We start from the raw sequence: 12897 nt of genomic DNA on the forward strand, positions 1-12897 counted from the left end.
GTGTCACAACCAGGGCTCCTTTCTGGGTGTGTGACTTCACACGAGTTACTTAGCATCTCCTACGTTTAATCCTGAAAACGCGAGGATGAAAATGGGATTGTTAATAGGATTAAATAAGGTAAATATAAGCAGAAGTCTTAGGATAATCTACTAGCAGCTAACCTATGTGTGCCCTGTTAGCAATTATTTACTCTTTTTCTACCCCATCCCTCCTGCTTACACAAGCAGGGGATATTGATGCTACTTTCACACTGCATTGGTACGCCCCAGTGACACTGTTGGGATGGCGCATTTCAGCAACTTCCGGCCACGATGAGGACAAGTGGGCAATAAAAGAAGCAAATAGAGAAATGTTTCATTTAGGGCTAGAAAACTCAAATGCCTCAGTAGGTAACATAAACGTATGAAGTATCCAGCTATGTTCAGGACAACAGGGGATAGCCTACTAGCTGGATTTGGCCCCCACCATGGTCAATCTCCTCTAAATGTCCTTCTTCTTAGATCAAGACACAAAATTAAAACCCCTAATTGCAGTATGAAATATTGATGGGGGAATTTTTGAAAAACCTGCAGAAACGTGAATAAAACAGGAAATGACACCTTGTTCTTTTAGTGAATTCAAACTACAGTAAAACTTACAAAAGCTGTGTGAGGTGGGAACCTGTCAGAGAAAGAAAACTCAAGTATGTTCCACTGCTAGAGAGCAACAGAAAAATGGTAAGACCGCACCTGTCAAAGGTGGAAAACTCGTGAGCCTTGGAGAAACAAGGCCGTCTCGCTGAGGTCAAACTCTCACAGGTACAATGCTAAATTAATTACTGATGTAGGTATGCACGTATTTGCATCTAATTACATACTATAAAGAAAGATTATTTTGAATTGAAGATATTGTTAAAAGAGAATAGTTTAAAAAATATATATAGCAATATAGCATAAAGCTCAGCAACTATGAAGCAAAAGGACTTTAAGTGGTCCCTTTTGGCAAATTTTTTAAAACTTAACTATTTCAGAGGGTTGATACCATAACAAATGATACACCCAGCTACAGAGGAGATGCATCCAGGTTCACCTGCAAGCGCTTCAACACTTTCGAAGTCTTAACGTATTTTTGAAAGTGAGGATGGTGCCGCAGAAAGAATTTTGGAGTTTCAGTGATCAGAAAAGCTAAAATGTATCAGGCACTTAGCATATACCAGACTCACAGTGTAAAAATATTTCTCACTGAATTCTCACGACCACGTTCTGTGCAGGTTCTAGCGTTGCTATTTTACAGGTGAGAAAGCTGCGGCAGGGTGGGCATTAAACACCCTGCCCAAGGGTAGAAACCAGGATCGTAACCAGAGAATTCTGAGACCAGAGCCCTTCCTCTCAGCTCCACGCTGTGGTTAGTCTTCTCACTTATAAAGCAGTCTCTACGGAATCTTCCCACTCTAACATTTTATGAGTTCAGAAATTCCTGTAACTTCACAGTGTTTCTCAAACTGCACAGTGAATTACTTTTGTAGTTCTAACAAGCATTTAAAAAAAAAGATAGGCATACAAAGTGTTAGAATGCATCATATATAATAAGGCTACGTATTTTTTCATTAAACTACTTTTTCAGTTTGGGAGTTTGTGTGTGTGTCTCTGTGTGTGCTGGGTCACTGGTCACAAATGTAATTTCTCACTGTGGGCTGAAGTTTAAAAAAAAAAAAAAAAAATGCTGAAAAGGCCACTGAGTAAAGTGTCATTCTTTTCTTTAACAAAACGGAAATAAATTATTCCAATTTTAGTTGAATTCCACACCTGATAAAAGTAATCACCCCAATCAGAGAGTAAATGCTTTGAATTCTGCACTAAAAACTCTGTAGTGATATACGAATATGGGGGTTTTCCATCCTTCAAGATGTTTGTCAGTGTTTCTTGGGGAGAGGAGGGTATACTTGTAATCAAATACACCTGGCAAACTGAAAAATATTACATACTGTATTTCCTTCCTGGACACTCACAACGTACCCTATTAAAAGCTCTGACAAGCCCTGCAGAAAAACAGTAATACAATCATCATCAAAAATAAAAATCTGATTAATTATGTTTAGCCCAGTATTTCCTAAACTTGTGTGACTATGGAACCTTTCCCAGCTACTGACCTCTCGTAAGACTAGTGTTCTGTAAAACACAGTCTGGGACACACTGCTTTATGTGGAACTTACCCGGGAAAAGAGGGAGGAACCCTAATACACTTCAGCTGTTAGAGTATTAGAGCCCTGGTAGCACAGTGGTTATGAGCTCAGCTGCTGACCAACAGGCCGACAGTTCAAATTCACCAGCCACTCCCTGGAAACCCTACAGGGCAGTTCTACTCTGTCCAAGAGGGTCGCAATGAGCTGGAATCGACAGCAAAGGGTCTGGCTTTTGGTTTTGGTATTAGAATATTACTGTCTTTCAAATAAGCACAAACAGAGCAGTAATGAATAGGAAACACAAAAAAGTGTATTTTGGTTAAGAATTTCATCTCTGCTGAGCAGGCATTTTACCAGATTATCACACAGTTGTATCATTTAATAAATATTTAGAGAAACACTGCATTATACTCCGAAAACAAGAGGTAAGGGCAACAGAAAGAAGAGAGAAATGAAAAAAAAAGGTTTAAAAAAAAAAACCCCACAATTCAAATAAATTACAATCTAGATAAACAACTTATATATGTAGGAAAACCTTGTAATTCATGCCTGAACCAAGGCTGAAGAAAGGTTAAGCCATTATTGTAAAAAAAGAGACAGGAGCCAAAAGAAGATCCACTTGGTATCATGTTAATGGCCTGAGTTTCTGCCTTCCTGATGGAGAATCCAGAAGATGATGAACTGGCTGATAAGAGGCCATCCAGGGGGAAGAGCTGTTGCCCCAGACTGAGCACTCCTGGAGGCCTGCATCTAGAACAGGACCCCACACAACAGGCAATAAAAACGGCCTGAGGAATAAATTAATAGATGTTTGAGGAGTTATGAACATTCATGGGTGGTGACTGTCATCCTTTTCCCTTAGGTGTGATAGAAGCCTTGGCTAGAAATGACCCTGTGATGTAAGCCAACACACCATCTTTATGTAGGTAGAGGACTGGTAGCAACCAGAGCCAAAGAATTTTAAAGTGCTGAAAAGCAAGAATGTCACTTTGCCAACTACGGTGCACCTGACCCAAACCATGGTATTTTCAGTTACCTCATATGCAGGTGATACCTGGACAATGAATAAGGAAGACTGAAGAACTGATGCTTCTGAATTACAGTATTGGCAAAGAATACTGACTATATCATGGACTGCCAGAAGAATGAACAAGTCCGTCTTGGAAGAACTACAGCCAGAATGCTCCTTAGAGGCAAGATGGCGAGACTTTGTCTCATGTACTTTGGACATGTTATCAGGAGGGACCAGTCCCTGGAGAAGGAAATCACGTGTGGTAAAGCGGAGGGTCAGCAAAAAAGAGGAAGACCCTCCACGAGATGGACTGACACAGTGGCTGCAGCAATGGGCTCCACCAGCAATGATTGTGAGGATGGCACAGGACCGGGTAATGTTTCTCCCTCTTGTACATGGGGTCACTATGAGTCAGAACCGACCTGATGGCACCTAACAACAACAACAATAGCCAAAGAATAACAGAAGATTGCTACTTCACCATGTTCTTCACATCCTCAAATTTGATTCTACATTTGTGGTCCTTTCTTTTCCACCCTCATCGCCTTTGGTTAATGTTTTTCCTTTCCCCAAAACAAACAGCTCATAGAGCTTTACAACACACCTGACAATGAAACAGACGTGAGGCTTGAGGATTCGTTAATCATTAACCTGACTTACTAAATCTGACTTTACAAGCATAACATCTAGTTCTTAAGCATTTATCATAAGTACAAAAGTCAAAAAAGTGAAAATACACATTTTGATGATATTCACATTTCCCTAAGCAAATAAGTACGCACAGTACTGTGAATTATAACACCAAGCATCTGACCAACTGGGAGAAAAACATGTTAAAGAACGGTCACACGCTGTAAAGTTCTTATAAAAAAAATTGACTTCAAGACCAAGATCAAAATGAAATAGCAGGAGAAGCACCTAGGACAGGGAACAAAGCAAGTCTGAAGCCTACACACAGGATTGCTGAAAAATAAAGAGAAGAGACGGGGGTGGGGCGGGGGAGCTGGTCCCCTCAGTATAATAATGGGGTGGCTGAGCCCAGAGAGGTGGAGTGACTTGCCCAGAGTGACAATATGATTAGTCATCGAGTCAGGACCCAACCCAGTTCTTCCCATTCCCAGGCTTCTGCATTTTCCACTGTAACACAGGCCTCCAATCTTCTCTACAGAAGACTGAAAGGAAAAGTAAATACCACCTACCTGTTACTGGGCTAAACTAAAACTATAAACCCACTAATCAAATCATGACTCTATACAACTAAAATATTTTGGATAAACCATCTAATTTTGGATTCTAACTTGTGGTTACTGGTTGGAAACCTATTAAAATCCTCATTAGGCCGTATTTATAAACCTTCATTATAAAATACTGAATCATAAGTGGTCAGCTAAGAATCACAATCTTATGTAAGAAATGAAAACTATTTCATATAAATCAGTCATACTCCTTCCCAGGCAGCACACGTTTTGAAGTGAGGCAGACCTGGGTTCAAATCCCAGCTCAACTGTGTGATGTTTATATGACCATGGACAAGTCCTTCAGATTTGGTTTCCCATTTGTAACGAAAGGGACAATACCACTTATCTCAGAAGTTTGCCCAACACTGAATGGTATCTCCTTCCCCATCTAGGAATTTTTGTCCATTTCCCTTGGCTCTTTGTCTATTTCGACCTTTAGCTTCATACAAACCAAACCCATTACAGCAGCCCCTCCAACCGCAAAAAAACCCTGCCAGCTATGTCACCAATATTATGAACATTATTGTGTTAAACACCATGCCCTTATAAAAAAAAAAAAAAAAAAAAGGGTGGGGGGATTATGTACCAAAAGAACATTTAAAATATATTGTGAATGCAATCTTTGTAAACGCCAGTGAAAAGGCTCAAAGTAGGCATTACTGCATGAAGTATAAAACTTAATTTATTTCAAACAAACTGGTTTAAAAATGAAGACAGTGAGGCTCCAGATGCAGTCATGCCACTAATAAGCTGAGAAACCTTAGGCAAGTGACTTCACCTCCCAGAAAGTTCCACCTGTTGCTGCTCAAAGTTAACCAAACACTATTTGGCAGTGTGTTTACTAAAAGTTCTAGTTACTGTGGGCTGCAGTGTTCCCGTCTGCAGAAAGAACAATTCTGACTAAATTGTTTTTAAAGTTTCTTCCACCTATCGCCAGTACCATCACAAACTTATTCTATGTGAGGCTCTTGGTATGTGCAGAGCCCTGTTCTAAGCCCCCGAATTACAGTAATTCAGTTAATCCTCCAGCAACCCCCCAAGGTTGCTCTTGTGTGCTGCTGAGTTGATTCCTACTTATAGTGACCCTACAGGACAGATCAGAACTGCCCCACAGGGTCTGGTGGCACAGTGATTAAGCACTCAGCTGCTAACAGAAAGGTCGGCACTTTGAACCCCCAGCTGCTCTGCAAAAGAAAGATGTGGCAGTCTGTTCCTGTACAGACTACATCCTTGGAAGCCCTATGGGGCAGTTCTACTCTGTCCTACAGGGTCGCTATGAGTTGGAATCACTTGATGGCAATAGGTTTGGTTTTTGGAATCTTTATGGAAGCAGACTGCCACATCTTTTTCCTGAAGAGCGGCTAGAGGGTTTCAGTTAGCAGCTGAGTGCTAAACTGATGCACCACTGGGACTCCTTTAAGGTAGGGTCTATTATTATTGCCATCTCTCACATCAGCAATCTAAGGTACAGAGAAGTTAAGGAACTTGCCCAAGGTTATAGAGCCTAGAGATTAAAGAGCAAGGGTTCAAATACAAATGGTTTGGCCCTAGAGCCTATGTTTTTAAACACCAGATAATACTGCCTCTCAGCATAACTACAAGAGTGGACTTGAACTACAGACAGAACTGTATGAATACTTTTTCTTCCTTGTGCCTAAACACAGCTGATATATAATCTACCTGGTAGGAGAGAACAGTGACTAACATGCCCTACCTGGTAGGAGAGAACAGTGACTAACATGCTAACAGTACCCTGCAAAAGGGCAAGCTATGGTTCATTAGACAAGGTTATAAAGTAGCAACATAATTAAGATCAAACTACAAAATGTATATTTTGTTCCTCAGACATTTGATCCAAATCAAACTGTTGTAAGGTTTTAACATTATCATACTTCCTTACCCAAACTCACTGCTACAGAGTCCATCCCGACCCATTCTGACTCTACAGGACAGAGCAGAACCACCCACAGGGTTTCCATGGCTGTGATCTTTACGGAAGCAGATCGCCACATCTTTCTCCCGCAGAGCGGCTGGTGGGTTTGAACTGCCAACGTTTTGGTTAGCAGCCAAGCTCTTTAACAACTGCGCCACCAGGGCTACTCGCACTTCCTTAGTTTCAACAATTTAACGTCTGGATAATGTTCCCAAGGAATAAACATCATACGAATAAACATCTTTGTAACCAGGCATATGAAAATGCATATACACATACATAAAAGCAAACACAGACCTCAGCTCAAGCCACCATATTCTGAGTCTGAGTATCAAGATCTAAAGTTAGATACAATCTACTGAGGATTATACAAATAGGTATGTTCCCAACACTGCCAACATAAACGGCCAGGACAGGCTTTACCACCTCCTTCGGGGCCACTTCACACCTGACTGAAATCTTGCCATTCTCTGAATGCCATTCTTCCTTCCTCCACACACCCACAGCACCAAAAACAAAATGCTGATGGTAACAAGCTGTTACCCTTATTTCCTCATCATCAGCCTATCACCCACCACCCCGTCCTGCAATAACTCTTCTCATAATCCTTGGAGGGCCCAAGAAACAAGCAGAGCACACATGCCGAGTTTATTCCCAGTTCTGTCTACTCCAGAAACATTGGTTGTAGAAATACTTGCCTCACTTTGCTCTGCACCCATACCCTGGGCTGACAAAAGGCAGTGATTCGGTTCTACTTGGATGGTCATTGAACCCTGGTGACACAGTGTTTAAGAGTTTTGGTTGGCAGTTCTAATCCACCAGCCATTCCTTGGAAACCCTACAGGGCAGTTCTACTCTGTCCTGTAGGGTTGCCATGAGTCAGAATCAGCTCGACAGCAATGGGCAACAGCTTGGACGGTCATTAAGAGTGGTGAGATACACCAAGTAAGAACTCTCACTGAACTCAAGTCCTTCTTTAGTTAAGGAAGTCTCCATTTACCAGTCTTCTCTCCAATAAAAGCCAAAAGATAGACTAATGGTTTTTATGCAATTTTCAGGGTACTTGCTTTGAACTGGAAACCCTGGTGGCGTAGTGGTTAACTGCTACGGCTGCTAACCAAAGGGTTGGCAGTTCAAATCTGCCAAGCGCTCCTTGGAAACTCTACGGGGCAGTTCTACTCTGTTCTGTAGGGTCGCTATGAGTCGTAATCGACTCGATGGCACTGGGTTTTGGTTTTGCTTTGAACTGTACTCACACAAATACATGATCTTTATACCTCAATAGTTAAAAAATTAAACAAGTCACAAGCAATCTAACCTAGGGGGTTCACAGAGATTTGATCTCCTTTCCCGCAATTTTACCACACAACAACATTTTACCAACATTTTGCCGTTATCTAATTAATCCACCTATCACATTCCCATTTCTGTAATATCTGACGACATCCATAAAATCAAATTCCTAATTAAAAATGTCCATGGAAAAGAGGAAAATGAATTTTTAAAATGGAGCTAAAACAGAAATGTAACCAGAAGACACCACCTGAAATGAAATTCTGCCTTACTATCGGATTTTATTTTCATGTGTGTGCGGGGGGATCAACTTACTGGAAAAAAGGCTCTGGGAAAAGTGTGGCAGTGGCTACAGAAATCTATAATCCCACAAAAGTTGATCACAAGAAAAACTTTTAGTAAATATTCAAAGTAAAAAAGGACGCTGTGTGGTATCCACATTTGCAATACACAAATAACGGAAAGATTCAAATGAAACCAAACCTCATACTTAAACCACTTCTGCAGGAAAATTTACAGTCTAACTTAGAAGCTTACTTTATGTGTCATTAGAAACAAAAGCAGAGACCTTATTAATACATTTTAGGACGTATTAATAAGTGGGGTGGGGCTGATTTAGTACAAGAACCTGCAGTCTGAAATGCTAAGGAACTAAAATGACCTGCCCCGAAAACAAGAAAGAGTCCATTTTTGTTATAGCAGCAATTATTTCATCACAATTCCTGTATTTTATTTAAAAGGAATACCAACAGAAATATTAAACACATCTAGTCCAAATCTCTGTGATGTCAAGGTCAGAAAGATGTTAACTTATATGGATAGCCCCAGTATAAAGACTTTTATGGGGGGGGAGGGGGGAGCTGCATCACAGTATGTATATGGGAGATATTATACCAGCCACGAAAGTCATTGTTTTACAGCGCTCCTTATTAAAGTACACCCACTCATATACCAGTGATCTGTGTGCGCTATACCACACCCCATGGCAACATGTATCCCAGTACTAAGAGCTTTCTTTATTCGACAAGCAATAGGATTCAAATCGCATGGAGAAGTTAAGAGATAAATATACTTCAAACAAGCAGCCTTTAGAAAAAGTTCTGCTCACAGCAGCAGTTATTAACTACTGCCTTTCATCTGCAGTGAGTAATGCTACCTTGTCATTAAAAAAAAATAATAATAATACACTTAAGGCTTCCTTTGCTTAGGTAAAAATATTTTTATGTGAAAATATTTAACAAACCAAAAAAAAGGGCAATAAAAGAAGTTAAAATAAAGATGTGTGTGCATGTGTGTGTGCACAGTATATTTGATTATGTAAAGAAAAAACACAGAAAAAGACTGCAAATATGCAAAAAATGTTAGCAGTAACCAAATTGAGGTGGTAAAATTACTTAAGAATTATTAAGGTAATTCTTGCTTTATTTTCCAGTACTTCCTGCATTCTCAAGGTTTTTACAAAGATTATGTATTACTTTGATAATCAGAAAGTTTTTTTTCTCCAACTAAAAAAAGTAAGCTGGCATCCCATTGTCATGTAAGCAAGTAAGTGCTTACAAAGCTAACACAGGTTGTAAGATGGCTCCAAAAAAATATAGATCATATAATCTGGGCTTCAAATACAGCTGCTAAATTATTTGCTGAGTAATTTGAAAAAAACTGTACAAAATGAAGGTAAAAACTTTCACTCTGGCTCTCACATATTTTCATAACTAAAAACTAATAAATCTTACCTAGCTACAAAAAAGTTCTATGTCCAAATTTCTATGCCAGAATATCAGTAACAATCCAACTTTTAAAAGTCATAAATCCAGATTATTTTACACAGTTGCCATCTCAAAGAAGCAAATTACATACGGCACAGTAATTCCAAATGTACATGCCTAACACACAGTGTAAGGAGTTCTGATGCATTTTAGTGAACACACCAACAGAAACGCCCTATGTGCAGATGAGCTTAATTTTACACACATCTTTCCATTCCGCTTTTAAGGGCCTGAAGCTTTTTGCAAAAGGTACTTTGCTTAGCCTGGACAAGGAGTTCCTTGAATATCCGGGAACCTGTCAAAATCGATCTCAAACTGCATTATACTCAAGGCACAGAATGTCATCTCCTGCCTGGGCCTCTCTCGCTCCCTTTACATCCCCTAGCCTACATTTCCGGGCTCATGAGTCACTGAGAAATGAGCTCTAAGTTTTCCTTAGAACGCCACTCACACAGCTCCTCTACAGCACACAAGGATCGGGCCCCAAAATACCTCTCTAGTCCCCCCCCCCCACCTCCCATGGCCCTAGGCAACAAACTGCATTATCCACTATTTTTAGAATAGTCTTTTTTACCTTTGTTCTCTAGCTTTGCTGCCCTTCCACATACGGTCTCTTCTGCAACTCTCCTCTCCTAAATCCCTTCGGGCCTCAAGACCCTGCTCTGGCACCGCCTCGTCAAGGAAGCCCTCCAGATTTCTCCTGGGTGGAAGTGATCGACCGGTCCCCTCTTCCCTAGGTGCCTTTCTAGCACTCTGTACTTCCTTCACAGGAGTTATCACCTCCTTCCTGGTATCGTGGTTTTTTGTGTACCCGTCTTATCTCCTACACACCAGAGCGTCAGCTCCTAGCGGGAGGGGACTGCGGGGCCCGCTTCACCTTTGAATCCCTCCGGCGCGGGCCGATCCCGGCACCTGCACGCAGTTGGCGCCCGGCTGGTCCAACCGAACTCGGGAACGCTCCGACCGCACAATTCCTAGCCAGAAACCAGTTAGGCGCTTCCCTGCAAGGACGACTACAAAGGCGGTCTCAGCCTCCCGGCAACAGGAAGTTGACCCGGGCCGGGCCCCGGGCGCGCTGGGAGTGACAGTTGGCCCGGCCCGCACGCCCGACTCCGGCCGGGGACGCCCCCGAGCTCCAGGCCGGCGGGAGAGCCGCGGAGGCGGGCGGACGGGGCCGCGGGGCTGCCAGAGCCCCGGCCTGCAGGCCCCGGGGCGCCGCGCGCCGGCGGAGGCGAGGAGGAGGCTGCGGGAGGGCGCCGGCCGGGCCGCGGGGCCCGCGGGCGAGGGAGGCGAGGCCGGCGCGGCCGCTCCCGCCTTCTGGGCTGCGGAGACCCGAGAAAATGGAGGCAGCCCGGGGCCGGGCCGGCGGAAGCCTGGGGCGCCCGCGCCGCGAGCACGGCCGGGCGGGGGGTCACTCACGGGGCTGGGCGGACCGGGCGGCTCCCTCTCCGCCTCCGCGTCGTCGCCGTCCCCGTCCTCGGCCGCCGCCGCCGCCTCGGGCTGCGCGCTCGGTCCCCGCGGCGCGGCTCGGGCGCTCGGCCCCTCCGTTGTCTTCCGCCTGCTCCGGCTCCCGGCGGCGGGCTCCGGCAGCGGCGGCGCGGGCGGACGGCGGTCCCGGGCTCCCGCGCCGCGCTGCTGCGCTTGCTCGCTCCTCGGGCCGCGGCTGCTGCTGCGGGGCCGGCGCCGCCTTCTCCTCCGCCTCCGCCTTCGCCCGGCTCCTGTGCGGTCGGTCGCTCCCAGGCCGCGCCGCTCCCCGCTCCGGCCCGAGCCCGGCTTTGACGTGCTCACTGCGCAGCCGCCAAGGGCGCGACGTCGGGCGGCGCCGCAGTGCCCCCGTCTCCCGCGGGCGCCCCCGGGCGGACGGGCGGACTCAGCGCGGAAGGCGCGCCGCGGGGAGTGGGCGCCAGGCCGAAGAGGGAGGAGGGAACGCAGAGAAAAGCAGGAGCCCAGGGCGAGGAGTCCTCTTTTTTCATCTGCTCCTTAAATGTTGTTGTTGCCCAGTGCTCAGCCCCTTTTTGTTTCTCTAAGCACTCTTTCTGGAGGAATCTCACCCCAGTTTCAACTACCACTTCCTCAGCTCTTAACCAAGCTTCATTTCTGCTAAAGGCCAGGAGCCGACTTTATGTAGAGACATTCTTTCATGCTTGGAAGGAATGCATAGGTCATTTTAGCATCCTCTGGCGAAATGTTGCACATTAATAGGATTCAAACAGCCTGGGTTTAAATCCCAGCTCCACGAGTTAGTATCGGGGACTGTTTCATGTCCTCTGCCTCGCTTCCCTCACACGTACAAAAAGTACAGTTAATACCGCCATAGGCTTACGAGGGTGAACAAGATAATGCGTTGCAAAGCTCTGACAACATAAAAATGCCGTACGTATTTACTTTTGTCTCTTTGTTTTGTTTTGAATTTATAACAAGCATTGGAGGAAACCCTGGTGGCCTTGTGGTTAAGAGCTACGACTGCTAACCCAAAGGTCGGCAGCTGGAATCCACCAGGTGCTCCTTGGAAGCTCTATGGGGCAGTTCTGCTCTGTCCTATAGGGTGGCTATGAGTCGGACTGGTCTCAGTGGCATAAAACAAGGCAACACTGTGTGCCAGGTACTATTCTAGGTGGTGGAGTGTTGAACAGAACAGTCCCTACACCTGAGAGAAACAATAAACAAACAAACCAACACATGTAACATTGGGTGGTGTTAAGCGAGAAACCCTAGTAGCGTAGTGGTTAAGAGCTACCGCTGCTTAACCAGAAGGTTGGTAGTTCGAATTCACCAGGCGCTCCTCGGAAACTCTATGGGACAGTTTTACTCTATCTTATAGGGTCACTATGAGTTGGAATCAACCGGACAGCAGTGGGTTTTTTTTTTTTTTTTTTTTAGTGTTAAGTGCTATGGGGGAGAGAGCTGTTGTTGCTGTTATTTACCATGGAGTCACCTCTGATCTTTAATACAAACAAAATGAGACTTTATCCCGTCCTGCGCCATCTTCGTGATGGCTGGTATGTTCGAGTCCTTTGCTGAGGCTACAATGTCAACCCAACTCACTGAAGGTCTCCCTCACTTTTCTCTGACCCTCTACCAAACATGATCTCCTTTTCGAGCAACTGGTTTTTCCTGGTGATGTGTCTAAAATGAGTGAGTCAAAGTCTCTAGCTTTTAAGGAACATTCTAGTTGTTTTTCTTCTAAGATTTGTTTGCTCTTTTGGCAGTCCATATATTCGGTATTCTTTACCCACACCAACGCCACAGTTTGAAGGGGTCAATTCTTCTCTTTCATTATCCAACTTTCACAAGCATATAGATTAAAAACACATGTAAATATGCAAATAAGGTGATTGAAAAGACCATGGCTTGGATCAGAGTCACCTTAGTCATCAAAGTGACATCTTTGCTTTTTAAAACGTTAGAGTCTTTTGCAGCAGATTTTCCCCATGCAGTACATCATTTGATTGGTTGACTGCTGCTTCCTTGGACATTGATTGTTGATCTAAGC

General features: G+C 44.2%; 1 protein-coding gene across 4 annotated transcripts in view; it reads right to left on the bottom strand.

Annotated features, from left to right (window-relative positions):
* Positions 1-10916, bottom strand: part of CAB39 (calcium binding protein 39) — an 84652-nt gene extending 73736 nt beyond the window's left edge. For 2 of the 4 annotated variants that reach the window (XM_064286569.1, XM_064286567.1), the window contains exon 1: positions 10824-10916. The gene's annotated coding sequence lies outside the window, so the exon portion shown is untranslated. Of the gene's footprint in view, positions 1-9978; positions 10261-10281; positions 10498-10823 lie in introns of those variants that run through there. The other 2 variants (XM_003417918.4, XM_023557769.2) reach the window with 2 other exon arrangements.
* Between the last annotated feature and the right edge of the window lie 1981 nt (positions 10917-12897).

The sequence above is a fragment of the Loxodonta africana genome, chromosome 6 (genome assembly GCF_030014295.1).
Source record: "Loxodonta africana isolate mLoxAfr1 chromosome 6, mLoxAfr1.hap2, whole genome shotgun sequence".
Classification (NCBI taxonomy): Eukaryota; Metazoa; Chordata; class Mammalia; order Proboscidea; family Elephantidae; genus Loxodonta; species Loxodonta africana.